Source organism: Aythya marila (assembly GCF_965140915.1).
Source record: "Aythya marila genome assembly, chromosome: 10".
Classification (NCBI taxonomy): Eukaryota; Metazoa; Chordata; class Aves; order Anseriformes; family Anatidae; genus Aythya; species Aythya marila.
Window position 1 is genome coordinate 11,872,522 of NC_139051.1, and position 15,077 is coordinate 11,887,598.

The 15,077-nt window shown below is 45.6% G+C and overlaps 1 protein-coding gene across 18 annotated transcripts in view; it reads left to right on the forward strand.

Moving 5' to 3' along the window:
* Positions 1-15,077, forward strand: part of LOC309881842 (uncharacterized protein) — a 97,084-nt gene that overhangs the window by 28,528 nt on the left and 53,479 nt on the right. For all 18 annotated transcript variants that reach the window (XM_082768294.1, XM_082768284.1, XM_082768293.1 and 15 more), the window contains 4 exons: positions 2,289-2,980; positions 3,085-3,155; positions 3,644-3,736; positions 6,873-7,094. The gene's annotated coding sequence lies outside the window, so the exon portion shown is untranslated. The remainder of the gene's footprint in view (positions 1-2,288; positions 2,981-3,084; positions 3,156-3,643; positions 3,737-6,872; positions 7,095-15,077) is intronic.

Below are 15,077 nucleotides of genomic sequence, written 5' to 3' on the forward strand. Positions count from 1 at the left end.
GCAGGGACTTAGTCACTGGAAAAGCTGAGGGCGTTGGTGCGTGTGCGCATGTGTCCCGCGTGCGCCACTCGAAGAGCTGAGAGGCAGAAGGTTAGGAGACCGTGATTTTCCATGGCAGCTGGCTTTTTTTCCTTATTTCTGCAGTTTGGTGCTGTTATGTGCAGCACGGGCCCTTCCAGTCTCCCCTCCTCTTCAGTCACCAGTCTGCGAGCACGGCGAGCCAGCAGCTTTCCAAATGTGGGGCCATGAGAGCCAACGGGTGATGACAGAGTCATTGTACCGGGAGCTTCGCTAAGCAGGGTGGGAAAGGAGAAGGAAATATGGGTCAGGGTTGCCAAGGTTTGGATGTGCCAAATATGCTCCAGCAGTGTTCAGCATTTGGTGCCCAGAGCTTTCCTTCCAGAGCTTTTACTGCGCCATTTCGTTTTAGCCACAGGGTCAGTGGGCCCTCAAGCAAACCCCTTCAACCCCGTGGCTGAACTCCAGGACAAAGTTAGGTCACCGCTGCACCCAGAGGTGACAAGGCAGGGCATGAGCAATGCAAACCACTCTGGGGCTGTCCCTTTCCTCATTTCCTCCTCCCCATCTCAACCTGCTCCCCTCTGGCACCAGAAATGAGAGCCCGGGGGCTGCTTGCCCCCAGCTGGCTGTGGTGGGCTCGCCAACCGTGCCCAGCGCCTTTCCCAGCCGGCAGCCTGATGGCAGCAATGAATCAGCAGCCGGTGGACTTGTCAAAGGCATTCCTCCACTTTAATCCTATTGACAGGGACTACTGCCTGGAACAGGAACTGCGGGGTGAGCCATGTCAACAGCAGATTCTTATTACAGATAATATTGATGGGGCCTTTACTTGAATAATGAAGGGAAGAGCCCTCTGCTTTGACGTTTGTCTCCAAAACCTAGAATTACTAAGAGTTTAACCATCGGAAGGGAGCTTAAGATAGTTGCATCTTAAAGGATCTGCTTTCTTGTCGCATTCAAGGCTGGGGAAAGGAGTTTAGCCCATACGCTGGGAGCTCCGCGCTGACCTTTTCATTGCTCTTAATAAATGTTACAGTTAAATAAAGTCGGATGGATTTTTCTATCTACTGTAGTGTGTTATCCACTTTCTGGGAAAAAAAAAAAAAAAGGTAGAAACCCCCAAATCCCTGTTTAATATCACTGTTACTCATTATCTTTGCTAGCTGCAGGGCGAAAGGCAAGTAGGAAGGGCAGGGGCAGGACAATCCCGGCTGTATTATCAGGGTAATTCCGGCCATCGCACATGATTAGGTGTCTGTCTCTGCACAGGTGAATCAGGGCTGTGTAAATCAGTTGTGATCTTATGGCCAAAGCTCAAACCAGAGTCAAGAGGTTATTTTGTCATTGGGGGTGATGTGTGTATTTGTTTTTTATACATATTATTCTTATTTTTTTTTTTCTGTTGCTTAGAAAGAGAAAAAACCTCTGCCAGGTCTGTATCTCTTGGTTCCCTACAGGAGCAGAGCTGCCAGAGCTGCAGGGGAGAGGCTGCCTGGGAAGTTAAACAAGGGCAGAAGGCATCAGCTGTTCCAGGAAAGAACCTGTCCTTGTGCATTTCCTCGTGTCTGGGCTTCGATAGCGTGATAGCAAGCACGTGGCGAGAAAAGGGAAGGAAGGCAGGGCAGAGTGGTGGAATCCCCACGCTTGGATTTTTAAATGCAACCAGGAGCCCAAAGGTGTCCCTCTGAAGCCTTGTTCTAGAGCCATTCCAAAATAGGGTTTGGACCTCTGGCTCCTACTTGGACAGATGAGGAAGAGAGCAGGCAAATTTGGCTTTCAGCCACACTTATACCTCCCAGATCCCAGCGCTGGCCCAGGACTGAACCGGCAGGTGGTTTAAGTTAGAGCAGCCACGGGGCTGCTCTAACTTAAGCCAGCTGGAATCTCTTCTGGGGCCGGTTCTACCAGCCAAGGTTTGCTGGATTACAGCAGGGCCCCGAAAAGCTCCAGCCCACCCCTACATGGCCTACACAAGAGGACCAGGGAGCAGATGACATGAAAATGTCAGGGCAGATCCCAGCTTGTGCTTTTAGGACGACTTTAATTCCTTCACAGTGCTGCAGTAAATTAGTATCTGGTCCAAGGGAGCCTGTTCTCATGGTATTTTTAGTCTGATTTTGAAGACCCTAGGAGTTTTGGATTGCCCTTGAGTCTCTGAATTTTGGGTTTTCTGACTTGAACTGTTAAATATTTTCCATATATAAGCAACAGCCGCAATATTTCAGGTTGGATGACTTGCGTTTTAAATTTATTTATTTTTTCTAAAGGCCAAAACAAGAAAGAAGAAAAGTAAAATCTCCAACTGGTCCAAAGTTACTGCCCTCATCTGAGCATGCCTCCCTCTGACACAGGTTCCTGGTTCTTGAAAGTGCAAAGGGGAGACTCAGCAAGCGTGACCAAGCCCCATCCTTGGGGTCAGCAAAGGATCCCCCACCACATGGGAGGGAGGCGTGAAAAGGCACTCACTTTCTCGCTGTGTGCACCACATACCTTTGAGCATCTGTATCTACAGGCAGCGTCCTGACCTCCCCAAATCTTCTGTTTTACTGAGAAATCCACATGGTGCACTCGTTTTCCTGCAAGGACAGACCCTCTGGCACCATCTCGTAGTGCAGCTTCCAAAACCCGCTGAACTGCAAGCCGCCTTCTCTCCCAGCTGAGATTTATGCCCCTCTGCTTCCTGATGGCCGAGGTGTGGTGCAGACACAGCCCTGCTCCTAACGCCGGGGACAAGCAGCCAGGCCAGGCTTGGCATCAGGCAATGCTGTTGCACCAGGAGCGTTTCCCAGGACAAACAGCCCGAGTGGTGACTGCTGGGGACACCTGCAGCTCTGGGCACCCTGTGCCAAGCAGGAAGCAGAGCAGACATGGAGCCAGGCGGGGAGAGAGCATGGAAAGGAGGGTAAAAATGCCCGTGGACACATGGCGTGCTGCCAGCCAGCCTGACATTCGCTGCAGGGTGTGTGTGGCAGGGGGGTGTTTAGAGCAGGCTGGTGCTGAGGTGTATGGGATGTGTGCTGGTGCTCCAAAATCAATTAATTTGGTTTGTACTTGCTTTGAAAGGTTTTCCAGACTGGTAGAGGCTTGCAGCGAGGAGGGGATGTGGGTGTCCCCTGGAGGTGCTGATTCAGCAGGTAGGTCTGTCCCAGAGCCCTGATCCTTTCTGTATCAACCAGCTGCCTATGAGATCCCTCACACCATGGTGGGGGTCTCTGCAGTACACACATACCCCACCGTGGGCTCAAAAGTCTATTGGGTCTTTCAGGACAAGAGAATGGATTAAAACCATGATTATTTTTTTTCTCTATTCTTTTTTTTTTTTTTTTTTTTTTTTTTTTAAGGAAATTAACTAAAATAGTTGGTTCCCCAGTGCCTGCTTTTTGGGTTTAGGGGGTGCTTTGGTGTGTGCTGGGGTTGTGTTTCTCAGCTTTTCTCTGGGACCTGGAAGCCCATGAACTGGTTGTTCCTTTTCTCCTCTTTTTAAAATGAAATCTGAGATTTTTGCATAATACATCGGAGCAAGAAGCTGGGGAGGGGGTGAAGAAAAACATCAAGTACTGTGGGACTGAAATTGCAAGAGTTGGCAACACTGATATTTTTTGTTTTTCTTTCCTTTTTCCAGAGAAAAAGAAAACAACCCCCATTTTGCTGAGCCCCAGCAGGGTGAACAGAGGAAAAAGGTGCTCCAGGGCAGGAAGAAACTGTGAAGAAATAGGTTTGCAAACTCCATTTATACTGGATTGTTTGAAAATTGTCCTGTGAGCTGCCTTCTGGGGACAGCTGTCCCGCTCTGAAGGAGGGAGAGCAGAGATGTGTGTGGGGAGAAGCTGCGTGTGGGGCTCTCGGGGCTGGGCCAGGACTCAGGTTGCAATCGCCTCTGGTTGCTCTCAGGCATGGGGAGGGCAGGGAGAGGCTGGGCATGTGGGAGAAAGACTCCACGAAACTCTTCTTCTCTGTAGGAACTACATCTCCCTCTAAAAAAAAAAATAAAAAATAAAAAAATCTCAGTTGACCAGAACCAGCTCTGGCAGGCGAAGAGGTGGAAAAGGGCTGGTGACCAGCACTGCTACGTGTGGGTCCCCTCCTGCTGCCAACTGAAGTCATGGCAGTGCTACAGTGCCCCTGTGCTCAGAGAGGACACACAGAAAGGCGATGTGCGTGGGATGGTGGTACCCAACCCCAGCTCTGGTGCCTGTAGGACTCCCACGCTGCCAGCAGCTGCAGGAATTGTAAAATGGAGGCTCAGCAAAGTAGGGTGCTGCCCTTAATGCAGTGCATCCCGAGGGACCTTGTCCTTGGTGGAGGGAGGAGCGCTGGTGCGGGTCTCTGCTAACGCAACCACAGCCGGTATCTGGTCCGGGCTGCTCGGCAGCAGAAACGAACACATCTATCTCGCCTTGGCTGCACGTGGCATGCACAGGGGGACTGTTACTTATTAGCACTCACAGTCATTGGCAAGAGCTGCTGGAACGGAGGTTGAGCTCCAACTGCTATTCCTGCCTGTCCTCCTTCACTTGTGCTTGTATCTTTCTCAAACTCATTCCTTTTGGGTCGAAATTTTCCATGCTTCATCCCAGCCCAGTGACACGTTTTTGCTGAAGGTGTGGACTGCGCTGGTTGGAGTTGCCTTTGTAGAGCTCCTTGGTAATCTCTGCCCCATGGTGAAAGTCCATCTTTCGTGTCCAAGGAGATGTCAAGTTGAAAGTCTTAAGAGGATGGATTCTGATTTATTTACTTGTTTGTTTGTTTTGAAAAGTGACTTAAAAGTTTACGTTTCAGTCAACTGGAACTTAAAAGGAAATCTTTTATTTAGATCTTCCCTAGTGGAAAGCTGCACAGCTCTGGCAAAATTGAAGTTTTTCCATGGAACATTCAGATTTTGTGAAAACTGCACTTTCTATTGAAAAAACATATTTTGATCATTAGTTTTTAATCTTCTCTACTTTTTAAGAATGATTCAAAAACATAAAGGCAAACATGTCTACTTCCAGTGTCTAATATATCAACATTTTTTTAGCATGACTTCAATTCCATCTCCTTAGTGAGAAGGCTAGAAAAATTATTCAGCTTAAGGAAGAGCATTTTATCAGTTAGAAAGCTGTGGCAATTTCAAGTGGGTATCTTAGTGCATGTATTGGATTTCTAGCTTGCCTTTCTTCCTATCTGGGTCAAGGATGCCGGACTTAAAAACCCAGTGTTAACTTAGTTATGAGTATCGCTGGTAGGAGGCTTTTGGTTTGTTGGTGGTTTGTTGGGTTTTGGTTGTGTTGTTTTTTCTTTCTTTCTTTCTTTTTAAAGGACAGCTCAAATACAGAAAAATCTGTTTAGAACTGAAGCAGCAAAAATTATGTTTTGGCACTGAGAAACCTCCATTCATGATGTTTCTCTAACAGCAATTCCAGGATTGAATTTATCATTTACAGGAGTCTTGTGGTTTAATGCACATTTTTTCCTCTGGATTTTCAAACTTAAAGATTGTTTTCCTTTGACAGCCTTCTTTTTCTTAGAAAGTCAGGATAACCAAATAGTAAGCCTAACTAATTAAATCTTCAAAAGTTAGCAAATACCAGGCCAAGGATTTGTGGCATTACGAAGTTAATACAAGGTCATTGCACAAATGTAGAATTTTCTCCACTCCCTTCTCTACTCCATTGTGACAGGACAACTCCTTGAACGTCTGGAGATTGTCTCCACAAGAATATGAATGGAAATATTAATTTGTTACTTTCAGACATGCACATAAATGCGTGAAATTGATGTAGTATATGACCTGAACACATGTGAAGTAGTTCCTTGAATGTGCAGTGCATTCCAAATGGCTAATTTACAGAATTCCCAGAATGCATCGTGGTGGATGACTTGATTTGAAACATTAAAATAGGTGGTGAGAAATTTGTGCAATCAAATCATTTATATATATTTCAAATTGCTCTCAGTTAAACGGTAAAAAATCTTTGTAATTAACACAGCAGATAAGAGCAACTGTGACACTTTATGTAAATGCGATGTATTTGATTTTGAAGAAGGGTTTAAGATTCTGAGGATGTGTTCAAGAGAGAAGGAAGATGTGCTCAGAGTTAAAAATGAAGAGATGCTGTAGATCATCTTAAGACATTAAGTGACCTCACACAACTCCTTTATTGCTCATCACCTTCTGCTTGGAGCTTACTAGGAGATGGGAGTGTGTCTAATCAAAAGAAAACTGGCAAAAGGGAGGCACTGCAAGGGAACTTGGGCTTCTTTTCCATGACAAGAGCCATGCAAGGAGAAGGCATCCAAAGGTCTAGCTGTGGTTGAAGTAACTCTGGAGGAATACTACCTCTTTGCAAATCTTAAAGGAAAAATATAGGGTGGAGGTCATTGTAGTGTAGATGTTGGACATAATGGTTGTTGTGTTGACCACTTGATGGAGACTTGTTAGCCAGTTCAATGGACAGTTCTGCTTAGTTTTAGGATGTGTGACCTTAGGTCCTGTGCTGGGCTAAGTTCATATAACTCTACTGCAGATCAGTGGGCAGGAGCTAGAGGTGGACAGTTGTATGGCAGAAAAGGTAATGGGCATTTCCTGCCAGCGCCTTTATCTGCAGAGTCCATCACTATAAAGAACTAAAAAAAAAAATGAAAAAAAAAAAAAAAACTGATTTCCATGGCACTTTCTTCTCATTTCTTAACTGTTGCTCAGGCAAAGCTGTTATTAATTCAGGAGGAGTCTGCCTGAGCAAGAACTCTCCAGAGTCCAAAATATTTTGCAAAGAGTAAATATAAGAATTATTCACCTACCACAGAACGGCATCAGCCTCTGGGTGGAATGCAGGAGCAGTTTAACAGTGCGCATAAATGTTTCCCCACAGGTTTGGACAAGAGTTGAAGGATTGTATGCCCAATTGAACCTACTACTGAAAGCAATGAGCTGGATGAGCCCTCTCCCTCGCCTTGCTATATAGGATGGGCGAGCAACACCTACCCGAGTACCACACGGCTTCCTCCAGGAGGCTGGGAGCTGTGCTGGAGCTCGCCCATCTGACCCAGTCCTCCACATGAGATCTGGCAAGATAATCGCTCCAAGCGTCTGGGTAAGTACTGCAAAATGCTTCAAATAAATGAATAGAAATCATCTGCTTCATAAATGCCAAGGGCTTTCAACATGTCGTTTCTTGGTAAACAAAGAATTTCAGCACGACAATATCTTAGGACGTTATTGGCCATATTTGTTCCCTCGTGCATATTGAAGCGAACGCGAACACAGTCGCACAGCTATCCTTTACGTCCTCCTCCGGCTCGGAGATTTTCTCCCCGCTGCGGAGGAGGTGAGGGTGAGGGGGGTGCTCAGTCTACCCCTGGACAGACCAGACCCATCTGCCCCCAGCCCTCAAAACTCTTATTTCTGTGATGGCGAAGGGCAGGTGGAAGTTCTGCTGTTGCTTGGTTTTGCAAGAAGTGCCATATACTATGAGTAGAAAACAAAACAAAACAAGTCTCTCTTTTTTTTTTTTTTGTGGACATTAGAATGCAATAAAAATGTGTGCTTCCCTCCCACCCCCCAGCTAAATTGATTACATCTGGTGGCATGAAAAAAAATAGCCAAAATGTCAGACTGAGTCACACAGCCCCCTTGGGTGGTTATATTTATTTCAGGGTTGGAGCACTCATCAAAACAATTTATCCTTGGCTCTCCCTCTCTGCCTTCCCATCTCTTTGCTTACAAACTCTGCTCTGTTCCCTAACACTTGTATTTAGCCCCCAGCCCACTCCTTCCCCGGACTTTTCTTTCTTTCTCTCTGTATCTTTTCCCTCTCCAGCCTGGCTCTGTCTCCCTTCTTCCCCTTTGCTAAATCATCCCCAACAAACCCCGTAGCTGTAATTCTCCGCTGGGAATAACAGCAGAGGAAGCTGGAGCACAGACAAAGCTTGATGTTTCTAAGGCTGTGTCACCTATTTAGTGTCTTGTTTCACATTGCTTGGGGTGAAGGGACATAGTAAAAATGTGTGAGTGAGCTCCCTGCTGTGGTTTCCATCGTTGCAGCCACCGGTGGGGCAGCCAGGGTGGGACTGCGATTGCTGTGGCTCCGTCTCCAGCCTCGCCTGCTCTCCCTCGGCTGCCCTGGCCGCTGCAGTGCTGGAGGTGGGTCTGCCAGGTCTCTTTTGGTGGATTCGTTTCCAGCCTCAGCTCATCTGTGTTCTGTCAGGGAGCAGCACCAGAAGCAAATGTAATGTGAAGGGAGGCTATGCTGCAGCAGGTGGGGAGGACTTCATCCCCAAAACCACAGAACCTTTTTATACCCCTCTTCCCAACCCCATCCTTCTGTCCAAACTGCAAGGGAAAGAGCCACATCCTCCTGGCTCCCTGGAGACACCCTGTACATCTTGGTCCATAAATCCTGCTGTGATCTGCTGCTGGGTTGTGCCTGCTCTCATGTATTGTGCCAGCCACGGTTGCAGAAGTCTGGGTGTTCTAGGATCTGTGTGGATGGGAATGGCTGCAGAAATGCATTCCTGCATTGGTGAAAGGTCCTGGGCTGGCAGGAATAGGGGCTGAAGGTCTTGCTCTTGCTTTGGGGCTGAAAGGTTGCCTTGTGCACTGCTCTTCCTCCCATAGAAAGAACACCTTGCTTTCCCTACTGCTCCTGAAGGAATCAAGGACAAATGATGGAGACAGAGTTGCTCACCACCATCTTGGCTGGAGAAGACACAGGAAACTCTTGGCACAACCACCTCTGAACCTATGCGCTCTGCCCTGTCTCTTATGCCTCCTGCTCCCAGGCTGGACGTGGGCTCCTGTTATACAGTGTGCCACATTTATTTCCTGCATTAAATCAGAGCCCCCTGGGATCTGGTATTGTGCTTTTTTTTTTTGCTTTTTTTTTTTTTTTTCCCCAGGTATTTTTGTCTGTGAACCACAGAAAGCTGAATAGCAGGAAATGAAGTGCAGATTGAGAACATGGTTGAGTGCACTTGCTAAAATAAAACATTGGGGGGGGGAGGGAAAGATTCTTTTATAAATAGAAAATGAAGTGTGTTTATTTTTTATTGATGAAGCATTTAATTGCTCTGAGGGTTTGAGAGATGTTCATAGCAGCATCTTGGGCTGTGCATTGACTAGAAGTGCCAGTTGGTCTTTGGTACAAATACCCTGCTAGGTCAAGCTCACCTGCTTTGTGGCTGGGAAGGGATAAGGGGATGTCAGGACCTCTTGGTGATCTCTGACATGTTCCAAATCTGCCAGCAGAGTCAGAGAAATCCACTGGTTTCTTCTCACACTGGACTACGTTGTAGGAAGACCCAAAGGCTTGTTGATCGGATGTGTTTGGCAGCAGCAAGAAAGTCTCTGGCCAGTGCACTTGAACTTTGGCCAGGCAGGCTTACCCAAGCAGTAATTTTGGACTGTGTTCAGGCTTTGGTATCTAAACGGAGTCCACCAGCAGAGCAGAGCATGCCAGACAGCATCTGCCAAGGTGGTACAACATATAAAGATACCTGAGCTAATAGTGAAATAGCCCCGCTCAGGAAGGTAGGTAGCCCTCACATCACCAGTCTGTTTCTGGGGATGCTTCCCAAGCTAATCTGCTGAGCTCGGCATGGCATTACGTTGTGTCACAGAGCTGTGCCACGGAGCCCTAGAGCCTGCTCTCGGTTATGCCTCTATTTTTTATTTTATTTTTTTTCAATAGCCATGCAAGTAACACATGCGAGTGCAGGATGTGGAGATAAGACTGTGACCTTTTAGATTATTCTGTTGCTCTACTACAAATGCTGGATGGGTACAGCCTGGCAGCTGGGCTCTTTTGTGAGGTTAAATTAATCTCATTAATTCAGCTGTCTAAAAGTAGCAACCTTTAGTCGTTGGTGACCTGGACCGCTTTCTTCTGGGGGTGGTGGTGGGGTAAATCTCCGCAGTCTATCTCTCATCTCTGGAGCCGTCCTGCTCTCCCTGTGACTCCTATTCACTGCCTGAAAGATTGCACTTTTATGTTGTTTGCTTAGATCCAGTGAAGGTTTATGAGGATTCAAAGGGAGAGGAGACTGGGGCGCTTGGAGCCTCCATGACGGGTCTGTGCACCTTTGCAGGAATCATGGGTGTAAGAGAAAGGTGAATTAAATGGGGCTGCTTTTGTTTAGGGTTTTGTTTGGTCTTAGCTATGCGAAGGGAAGCTTTTAGGCATGTGCTGAAGTCAGTGAGAGTCAACCATCTTTATCAAAGCTTGCCTGAATCAGATCCTAAATGTACAGAACTTGGACACCCTGGCTGCATTTTGGAGGGTTAGTTATTGATCAGCCAAATGTCTGTGGAGCAAAACCATCATGAAGAAGCATCAGGCGAGTGTCCATATCTTAACCAGCCTTCACCACTTTCCAGCTGCACCCAGGCAGGGAAAGCCATTGTTCCCTTTGGCCATCAGAGCCTGCAGTGCCACTAGTTCATGCCCTCTGCTTCCAGGCCAGGTAGGAGCTGGGGACCTGATCAGAATGACACACCACCTTCTCTGCGGGGACTGTGGCACAAGTTGACATGTTTTGTTCAAGTTCTTTCACCTGCCATGGAGTAGTGCCGATAGAGGTGATCCAAGCCTCTTTGTCTTATCTGTCTTATTTACACCAAGTCATTATTTCCAAAAGTTCTGTCTTGACCATGCCTTCACTGAGGAAAATGTGCAGTTACGCAGCCTGGAACCCACCAGCCCAGTGGAGGGGACCTCATCTGTGAGTGCACTGCAAGTTCATTTGCCTTTCTTGCGGATAAAAACCTCTCGGCAGCTCGTGAGCTCCCACCAGAAGAGCTGAAACCCACTTCATGGGAGTGGGTAGTCCCTGTGCTGGCTGGCATGCCTGCAGAAAGTGGAAGGGGGGTTCAGGCAGAGGAGAAATTCTAGAGGGGAGAAAATTCCTAGGAATGTTACAGAAATCAACATCCCCCCCCTCTGCTCCTTCCAAACCAACCCACCTAAAAAATGCCGTTTTGTGGGCTATTTTGGAAAGGAGTCCATGCCTGGGGAATTTTTGGCTGATGCTTATGGCTTTTAGAAGTTTCTGGGAGATCAGACGAATAGAAACAGGAACCAGATGGGACTTCTAGCTGCTGGAAAGAAAGGAAGAAAAAAGAAGTTTAAAAAAAAAAATCCATCCCTTGTTTAAAATGTGAAGAGCACTTGTTCACTTTTGGGGAGTTTCCCCTTCACCCTGGATTTCTTATTTTAGAGTAATTCACCCCAGTTCCATTGTATTCTCATAGGACATTTATCTCTTTTGTTGTTGTTGCTAGGAATTTTTATTTCTTTTGCAAGAAAAGCCAGTTTATTCTTAGGAGAATTTAAGCCTTTGCCTTACTAGATAAAAAGAAAGTCAGCGGTTGGTTTTGTTCTTGCAGCAGCCTCAACATCCCTTGGCCATTTACTCACTGAGTTTATCTCTGTGTGGCTGCAAAGAAAAATTAAATAAGACAGTGGTAGTGAAGAGAAGAGCAAAGTCAGAGATGGCTCTGAGCTAGCAAAACTGAGCATGCGTACGTCCTATTTTAGGTAAATGACCATAAAAGGGAGAGTTGCACCATACTGGAATGTGAGAAAGACCCAAACGTGGAGCCCGGATGCCTGGTGCCTGCAGTGACCCAACTTGTCAAGCTTGGTGTTGGATTTGTGGTGTCTTGACTGTTGGGTTTTTGGGGTTACGCATCCAAAAAAACTGCCTGGTCCAGTCCCAGGCTCCATTTTATCAGGCCTTGGCTCTGGAGCTGGTTCATTTCTGGAAAACATCCCAGAGGCTGAATAGGGGCCAAGGAGCATTTTCCAGCTCCTGGGTCCAAGCTGGACTCCGTGCTGGGAGTCGCAGTCCAGCCGTGATCTGATGCTCTGCTGGGACCGGGCTTGGTTGTGCATCGTCCTTGCAGCTTTTCCTTCCCAGACTGATGGGCAATGGGGGATCAGTGCTGCGGGGTGTGTCGTGTAGTGCCCCTGCTCTGCTGGGGAGAGCCACAAGATCTTATTCCCAGTTGGTAGGAAGGAAGAAGAGTTGATAGTAGCTCATAAGCGAGGGTGATATCTGGGTTATTACTGTGCTTGCGAGCTTTGCCACTGATCTACTTTTAAGTGGTCTTTTAGTGGTTAATTAGTTTTGCTTTTTTTTTTTTTTCTTCATTATTTTCCAGGTATTTAGTGCTTCCTGGAGAAAAAGAAAAAAAAAAAAAACGCTGTTCCCAGGTTCCTGTCTTGTTTTACAGTCTTCCTCTCCTAACATCGTTTCATACTATTTCTTGCGCTCTCTAATCTGCATCCATTCCCAAGACAGGGTCATCAGCACGAGGCAATGACCCCTGATAAACCTTCACCCGTGGTTTGTATGTCAGTATGAGAGGAAATCCGTCCCTGGGACTTAATAAATGTGTAAACTGTATTTCTAGGGATCTGATTGGAGGCGCCACAAACAATATTACGACTATACAGTGTGCTATGATACTCATTAGTGGTGATGCACAAAGTCAACAGTAGATATTTTAAGACACAATAGTTGATCTTTTGTTCACATTTTCAAATGTGCGTGCATCTGAACACATGGCTTTGGTTCCAAGGTTTGTCACAGATGGACCTAACTAAGCCAGCTGCTTGAACCCTCTGTTATGGTGACCAATTGATTAGATTAGTTTAAATGAAAAAAATGCCCCCAAATGTAAGGGTTTGGGTTTGTACGTCCAATTTGAGTTCTGACTTTTGTGGCTTTCTTTTTTCTTTTGGCTCTGGCTGGTCCGGCAGGATGTCCCATATTAGAATGCTGCTCAGTTGTTGTTGTTCTTTGTGGTTCCAGTGAGCTGTTTTTTTAGAAATGTCTGGAAGGAAAGAGACAGAGGGGACTTGGTTCACGGAGTTTGTACAAAAGCTTTTATTTTCTCTTTTTTTTACCCTCCTTTTTACTTCTCATGGATCTGATGTGCAAGTGCTCTCAGGAGTGACATGCTGAGATTTTTAAAGCAAAGTGTTTATCACATGACTCAGGTGACTGCTGTTGCAGTTGAAGCAGTATCATCCTAGGAATTTTGTTTGAATTTAGCTGCCAGCTCAAACAAAAGTCATCTGAGTAGGCAAGCTTTTACTGGTTTCACTTTGGCTTCCCACATCGGTTTAATTTGGCCCATGCTTGCTCGAAATGTCTCCAGCTGTCTAGAAACTTGTTCCTAGCTTGCTGGAACACTCACAACCCTTTTGGCCAGTGTGACCTTAGTTGTAAAGGCTTGATGTTGTTTATTTCAGATCGTTTTTACTAGCTCTATTATATATAAGGCAGCTCACATAATTGAAAGAGACAGATGCGTTGGTTGCTGTCCTTGAGTTCGCAGGTTATAAGTTACTGCTGTCCGCAACGCTCAGGCATGAGATCTGCCAGAGAACACCACCTCATTTTGTTCCATGGGAGTTTTTGCTAGTATCTTCTTTTATACTATCACTCTTGTTGTTCCTCTGTTGGAAACCTTCCATGCGCTTCACACTGAGGACCAAAGTGTCAGAAGATTAAAGGACTGTCTTTCTGCCCAGTTAATATGAACTGGATGTCGACTGAATTGGATGCCGAACTGTGCGCTACTCAGAAAACGAAGCACCTTCTAAAGTAGTGAGTGGCTGGAAGGGGAGGCAGTGAAAATCCATCAGATTTGCATGACTAATTAGCTTATCCACTAGTTATTATCCTTGTGTTTACTTGTAATGAGAATCTTCAAAGATTATTCTATATTGGACATGTAGCTATTTTTTATTTTTTTTCTTACATAATTCTTACCATACCCAGATATGCTGCAATGGTTGCTCTACCTCAACATAATTAATTCTTTCTTAGATCAGGTGTAAGCCCGTCCTCTGGGGGGTGTTGATCCTGCATCCATCAGTAGGGCACCATGGATGAGTTTTGCAGAGCTCAGGATCTGCTTAAGACCTTTCCTCTTTGCCCTGAAATTGGGTCTGATTTTCCGAACTTCCTTGCAACCAGAGCTTAGCCTTGTTTCATGAGATGCTAGTGACTCTGGAAGTCACATCCCAGACTTCAGTAGAGTACCTTAAGTTATCCAGCTCCTCAGTTCTTACATAAGTACTTCTTTTGCAGAAGTCATTAATGTATCATAGGGAGACATTTTCTCTTCATGCCTTTTTGAATTATCTCACTATACTGTATGACTTCATAAGAGAAATGTGACCTCTGTGGTTGTTATTTTTCCAATCTTTCTTACTCATAAAGGTTGAGAGGGTATGTGTTGTCTTCTTTAAAAAAATATATAAAGGTCACCTTTAAATAGCTTGCAAAGTTTCTGCATATCCTACAACTAATTACACTTAATTACCGTTGGAGCAGGGATTAATTTTTGTATGCCCAAAGCAGGGTACAGGAAGTATGTTACCTTGTTTTTTTGAAGCATTGTGACTGAAAGGCAAAATTTTGAGGGTTTTTTTTTTTTTTTTTGGCTTTGTTTTTGTTTTGAAGTGTCTGCTGTATCCTTCTCTGAAAAGGGTGAGTAGAACTGAAAAGGGGGATTGCTGTAATAAAACTGACTTTTGACAGATCTTTCCAAAGGGCTGAATTTGGCACCGTTCTTTTCCTGTGCAAGCAGGTCGGTTTCATTTCCTGTTTTCTGGCATTCACAAACTTCCACTGGATACACAAAACTTTACATTTACCACAAAAAGTCACCAAACTTAAATAAATAAATGTCTTTTGAGCCCTGATGAGGCCTCTATCTATATAAGGAACAAATAAAATCCGTGTTTGTGACCTAACTTCTCGGCTTCCTTTTAAGAAGCCGTATGTCTGAGCCTGATGTAATTGCAGAAGCTGGTTTTGCCAGCTTAGTGATAATTTTCTTTTGTATGAGAGTTGTCAAAGTTGGAAACTGAACCCACAGGGGCATGCTAGGTGTGCTTTGCCCCAAATCAAAGCTCCTGACATGTTTGGGGCTTTGATCTTCACCTGCTCCTCCTTCAGACTGAACCTGCTGTTCTCTCCAAGCATTCGTCCATCATTTCTGTAAATTTCTTATAGGGCTTCTAGGAAATATTATGTCTGTTGTCTGGAGCCTGTCCAAAGCA